At 36.9% G+C, this 6426-nt stretch overlaps 1 pseudogene; it reads left to right on the top strand.

The window, feature by feature from the left end:
* The first annotated feature begins 2637 nt into the window (after positions 1-2637).
* On the top strand, positions 2638-6035 carry LOC148998914 (stearoyl-[acyl-carrier-protein] 9-desaturase 6, chloroplastic-like; annotated as a pseudogene).
* The last annotated feature ends 391 nt before the right edge of the window (positions 6036-6426 follow it).

Genomic DNA, 6426 nt, shown 5'->3' with positions numbered 1-6426 from the left:
ATTGATGCTTCCAGGCAGTTATCCTTTATCAATAATGCCTTCGTCTTCATCTTTCATAATGAGAATTTTGTGCCGTCAAACTTGCTAATGTCGATCATTGATGCCATTGCTTCTATCACGAACTGTTGTTGACTACAGAATAACTCCCACTATTTCACATGATAAGTATCTCCTCAGGTTACTTCCAACTGGTATATTATTGAACCAAAGTACACCAGGAAAATTTCTAGGAAAGACTGGAGGGACACAACCAGTCCGCTTAAATACCAGACTCCTTAGACAAAATTTTCCTAGACATGCACTTAATCACCCAATATACCTTTCCAGGATATCCGAAAAGAAAACAAACACGTGAATAATGACTTCAAAAAATTTCTGCAGCACCTCCGTAGGATGAAAACAAAACCTTGCTTTGATACCACCGTTGGGTTATGAAAAACCCACCGAATTGAACAATCATCAAATAAGAGAAAAGAAGAACACAAGAATTTACGTGGAAAACCCTTAAAGGGAAAAAACCACGGGCAAGAGAGAAAACTTCACTATAAATAAAGAAATATACAAGAGGGAAGATTTTGGGATGAATTACATGTGGAGGGGGAGGCATCCTTTTATAGCCTCTCCCCATCCTACATTCTCCTACATCTACTCAAACTGAGACTAAAATTTTCAACAAACTCCCACTTCTTTTCGATGTGCGATAACAACTCCCACTTTTACTAGATGTGGAACTAAGACTATACAACATGAATAAAAGACAACGTAAAATAATTATGTCTGGATTCATTTTCAGGAACAAAAAAGAAAATGATATCAACCAATGGACTTCCAAAAACAAAAGAATAGAGAAACAAAAGGTATTGGTAGTGGAGTCATCAGTCATGCATTCAAATGGAAAACTCTTCACCAGAACTTCTGTTTCAACACAGACTCTCTAAGTGAGTTTAGAAGAACAGCAGGGTTGGTCGTAGACATCACGGTCATGATTGACTGAGCAAAATCTAGTTAGCTTCTAAAATTAAAACATATATAATGTTAAGTATTTTCTTTTTTATTTTTATTTTCAATTGGAGGTTCAATAAATCAATGATGGGCAGCAATGGAGTTCAAGGCGGTTTTTCCCAATCATACGTATGTTCTGGCAAGGGTGCTCAGTGATGGCCAGCATGGAAAGGGGTGTAGCGCTAGACGGTTTTTGGCGAGGTGTAGGAAGAAGATGGGTCTTCACCCACCTAAAGATTAGGTATAGAAGGGCAAATGGGTCATAACCCCTTAAGGTCATTAGGGTCGTTCAATTTTAAAATTTAAATTATTTAACAGAATGAAGGCTATCGTCTATCAGTGGGTAAATAATTTTTTGCACGTAAGGTGCTTTGTATTGTTTCAACCCCATAACACAATTATAAGAGCAAATTGCACTAGAACCCCAAAATAGAGGCTTTAAAGCACTTGACACTCACTTTATGTTTGAAAAACACAACCCCCCCCCCCCCCCCCAAATTTGATTTCATTGCATACATTAGTCCAATATGTCACTAAAAATCGTTAAATCACTGTTTGTTATAGGGATATTTTTGGAATTGAAAGAAAATAAACTGTTTAATTTAATGGTTTTCAGTGACAAATTGGACTTATGTGTCCAATGAAAATCCAATTTTGGAATCCCTGTATTTTTCAAACATAAATTGGGGGGGGGGGTGTAAGTGCTCTAAGGCCTCCATTATAATGCAACTGACAGCATGTTTTCCACAAGTTCTTTAAAATTCAAAGTAGATTGGTACCAGTTCAAGGGAATGACCCACCAAATGCTTTTGCTTGAGGAACACAAAAACAATTTTAATGTTATCAAACTCCACCTAACTAATGATCCACCAAATGATTAAATTGGCATGAGAAAAGTTTTCTTTTCTAGAAATTTGCATTAGAAAAGTTGAAACCAACCTCTATATATTGAAAGGAAATGTTTCTGTTTCATTTATGATTGGAAAGTAAATGTTTCTCATTCCTACTAATGGAAACATCAACCAACCCATAAGGTGCTGCTTATGTTAAATCCATGATAACTACTTTTAATAGCATGCATTAAAATTTAGATAAGGGACATCCCATTGTAATGAAAGCTTTTTGAGTAAGGTTTAAAGTATTATTACGAGTAACATATAGGTTTAGTGATTTCAAGAGATGTATCATCTCGTATCGAGTATTGTATCATACTGGCCAATGCATTTTAGTGTAATTCAATACGTCCAATTAAAAAAAAGAAAGAGGCATATCAATGCATTGGCATTGGCTTTATTTCTATGACCAACACTTGTACTCATTTCCTAGAACTCTTATAAATAGAAAATCTTCCCATTCCTTTGAGCAAGGCTTAAAGAATTGATATGGAGTATCATATAGGTCTATTAATTTTAAGAGGTATACATATCAACTCGTATCGAGTATTGTATCATACTAGCCAAAGCATTATTTTAATGTAATCCAATAAGTGCCCTTTGGAAGGAGGGACGTATCAATGCATGCCCTTGGCTTTATTTCTAATGCCAATGCTTGTACACGTTTCCTAGAACTCTTATAAATAGAGAATCATCCCATCCCACCCCAGTGCATGCATAAGGAGCATCAGCTCAAATCAGTATGCAGTTGTCCTACGTCTTGAGCCACCCGCTCTCCTTCCCTAGAAAATGTAGTCCTGCTCTCACACATTATCCTCTGGAATCCCAGACTTCATCAGCAACCGCCACCCGTAGCTTACAGGGACGACGATCACCAGTCCCTGCTGTGGTGGCTGCTGCATTTCAGCCGATCACCAACATCCCCACTGTACCACCAGAGAAGGTGGAGCTTCTCAGATCACTTGGTGGGTGGGTGGGAGAAAATATCTTGCCGCTGTTAAAACCAGTGGAGAAAAGTTGGCAGCCACAAGATTTCCTGCCAGATTCATCCCTTCCATCGGATGAATTTAATGAGCAACTTCTGAGCTTGCGTGAGAGAACAGCAGGATTGCCTGATGAGTACTTGGGGGTATTAGTGGGCGATCTAATCACAGAAAAAGCTTTCCCTTCATACACATCTTTCCTCAATAGATTCAAAGGGATCAAAGATCCAACTGGAACCAGCCCCGATGGTTGGTCTGTTTGGATTCGATCCTGGACGGCTGAAGAGAACCGGCATGGAGATCTTCTCAACAAGTATTTATACTTGTCTGGACGTGTCAACATGCGTATGGTCGAACGCACCATACAAAACCTTATCATCTCTGGCATGGTGAGCTATTAATTTTTCATATTAAAAAGCTAGGGTTGGCATTTTTCTGTGGAAACATATTAAGTACTACTTGACTAATACACCAAAAGCTCTGAAGCTAATGATATGCTTGCATTAGGTAAAATCAAATGGATCTTACTAAATGTTGTGTCCTAGCTGGTGCTGCTTAGTGTTGGGACTGCATCATGTATTTCTGATAAATATTGATGTTTTAACCAGCAGAGATTCCATCTCTTTTATTCCCCAAGGTGACTTCTCTCTCATTTCTCCCTTCATTCTCTCTGATCACTTGCTTTCGTATCTAAGGGTTTCCCAACAATCTTTCTCTTTAGGTGAAGACAAGCTTATGCCTTGAACCATGCATGCCTAACTTTTCTCCCCTCTCCATCTGCTTTCTCTTCTCTTTTCCGTCCCTCTTTCTCATTTATTTATTCTCAATCTGATTCATCTTCAATCTGTCTACCCTATCAATTGTTTTCAAACTGATCCATCTATGGCGTCGATGGTATCACCTATTGGTGTGGTTGTGCTAGTACTCAGTGTCCTGAAATTAGAGTTTTTGCGATGTTGTGAAAAAAGATCGTGGGACTGTTTGATAGAGAAGAAGAAGAGTACTGAGGTTCAATGGAGAAGAAGAGATGCGTTTGATTAACAATTCCATTTGGTTTGGTTTGTTCGGTCCAACGATTCGAGTTAGTTCGATTTTTTTTTCTCTTCCCTCACGCAAGTAGATGAAATCTCCACATGTTTATTTAAATAATCGAAATTAAAATTTACCATGCAATGTTGGACAGCACAAGCTAGCCACACTAACTATAACTATCGTGGACCCAACATTTTAGTAAGATCTATTTTGTATGGTATGACATTAAAACCCATGCACTAGCATCGTGGGACTGAGATTTTGAGTCTCGAAGATGTATGTGTTCTCCTAACATTTATCCACCATACATTACGTCTACCTTTGAGTGTAACAAAATGAATCAGAGGTGAGGCTCCGAGTGAGTATCAATAGAACCCTTCTAATATGTAGTAAAAGTATGAAAAGAGCACATACTAAACATCTAGATTTTGAAATTTTCACCACTCATGAATGCATCTGTGTATCTTTCACATTTTGTTTGCTCTTTCGGTGTCTAATGACAGAGCCAATTATTAAAAGCTACTCCGTGCATGGGAATCATGTACACTTCATTTCAAGAACGGGCAACATTCATAACACATGGCAAAACAACTTTGTTGGCAAGGCAGAGTGATGATCCTGTGTTAGTCAGTATCTGTGGTACCATTGCACCTGATGAGAAGCGACATGAAAAATCATATTAATAGATGATGGAGAAGCTATTAGAGATAGACCCCACAGATGCCATGCTGGCAATTGCTGATACTCTAGGTTAGAACATTACGATGCCGGCCCACTTGATGTTCGATGGTGAAAACTCGAATCTCTTCAACCATTTCTCCATTGCCACAGAAGCTTGGTGTCTACATCCAGGGGTGGAACTAGGATTTAATATTTGGGGGGCGAAGAATAGAAGCTCAGATTGGGGAAGCACCAATGTTTTTTCACCACACATATTGTGTGGGCCCTTATAAGACCCATTGAGAGTCTTACCTATGAATTATATTACTATATTAAGGAATAGGTCCACATATATTTTGTGGGGCCCACACATATTTGACAAAAATAGGTAAATTATTGATAATGATATTTTTTTCAACAAAATATTGGTAAATTAAAGTATCAACACAAAAAAAAATACCAGACTTCAACCCTAAAAAGTAGATGCAAATTATTATTATTATTATTATTTTTAAGGTAAGAGTCTAAGAGATGCAAACTAACTGTAGTTAGTTACTTTACTAACTATAGACATTTTATTCACAATATAAAATCATAAAACAAAATTGTATAAGAAATTAAGAAATAAAGAATATAAAATCAAAAAAATATTAAAAAAATGAGAAAGAGAGAAACAATAAATAAATTGAGAAATATAAAGAGTACCCAATTGTGAAGAAGATTTTTTCCCAAATTTTCCTTAACCCACGCTTATAGAAAGGGAAGAATAAATATGAAAAAAAAAAAAACGGAAGAGAATAAATAGGAAGAAAAGAGGAGAGAGGAGAGTTGAGATATGAGAGAATAAATAGGGATTGAGGAGTTTCTAAACAGAAATGACATTTTAAATATCTAATAAGAGTTTTTTTTTCTTTCAGAAATTTCCTTTAACGCATGTTTATAGAAAGATGAGAGAATAAATAGGAAGAAAACATGTGAGAGAAAAAAGAGGGGAGAATAAATAGGGATTGAGGAGTTAGTTTTTAGATAGGGATGACATTTATACCCATTATTTTACCATTCAAATTTGTTCTTAATATTGGGGGGGGGGGGGGAATAATGAAATTTCACATGTAAGGAGAGAAAAAACGGGAAAAATAAAAGATATTAATATTAAAAAACGAAAAAAATTAAGGCAATTATGAAAAAATTCTAAAAATCCGGGAGGGGGGCCATGGCCCCCCTCGGCCCCTTAGTGGGTCCGCCCCTGTCTACACCATTGCAGATTACTTTGACTTATTGGAATTCTTGGAAGCTGGAGAAGGTTGTGGGTCTCAACAGTGAAGCCCAGAAAGCCCAGGATTTGGTTTGTGGGTTGCCTCGTAAGATTCGAAAACTACAAGAATGGGCCGAAGAATGGGCCCAGAAGATGAAGCCACAAACCCTACCCTTTAGCTGGATCTTCAACAAGGAAGTCACTGTGTAGTGCTTTTTAAATATTATAATAATAATAATAGTCCAACATAATAAGATAATAAAAATCACAAGTTAATTTTGATTAATTTTTATCACCTCAATTCTCATGTGGCAATTTCCACGGGTTGGCTTTCTAGGGAGAAATTGATGAAAATTGACAAGAAGAAATTGTGGGGACAAAAATCCAATTTAAATTAGTGTGAGAAGTGAGAACAATGTTTTTTCTCTTAAAAAAATATTGGAACAATTAAGTTCCCAATTAATAGTTGAGAAATAAAAGGTGGGGTGCCATTGTGTCCTAAACTAATATTGGTATATTATGTATCCAAACAGTGTATGGCAGCTTGTATCTTTTATTATAATCCCAACAACCCCCACCCTCAATTTGTCTCCCTTTTCTT

The sequence above is a fragment of the Hakea prostrata genome, unplaced genomic scaffold, assembly GCF_041222555.1.
Source record: "Hakea prostrata isolate BN-2017 unplaced genomic scaffold, UWA_Hpros_2 contig_96, whole genome shotgun sequence".
In the NCBI taxonomy this organism is placed as follows: Eukaryota; Viridiplantae; Streptophyta; class Magnoliopsida; order Proteales; family Proteaceae; genus Hakea; species Hakea prostrata.
The sequence above is the reverse complement of the archived record's forward strand: the minus strand, read 5'-3'. Positions and strand labels throughout refer to the sequence as shown.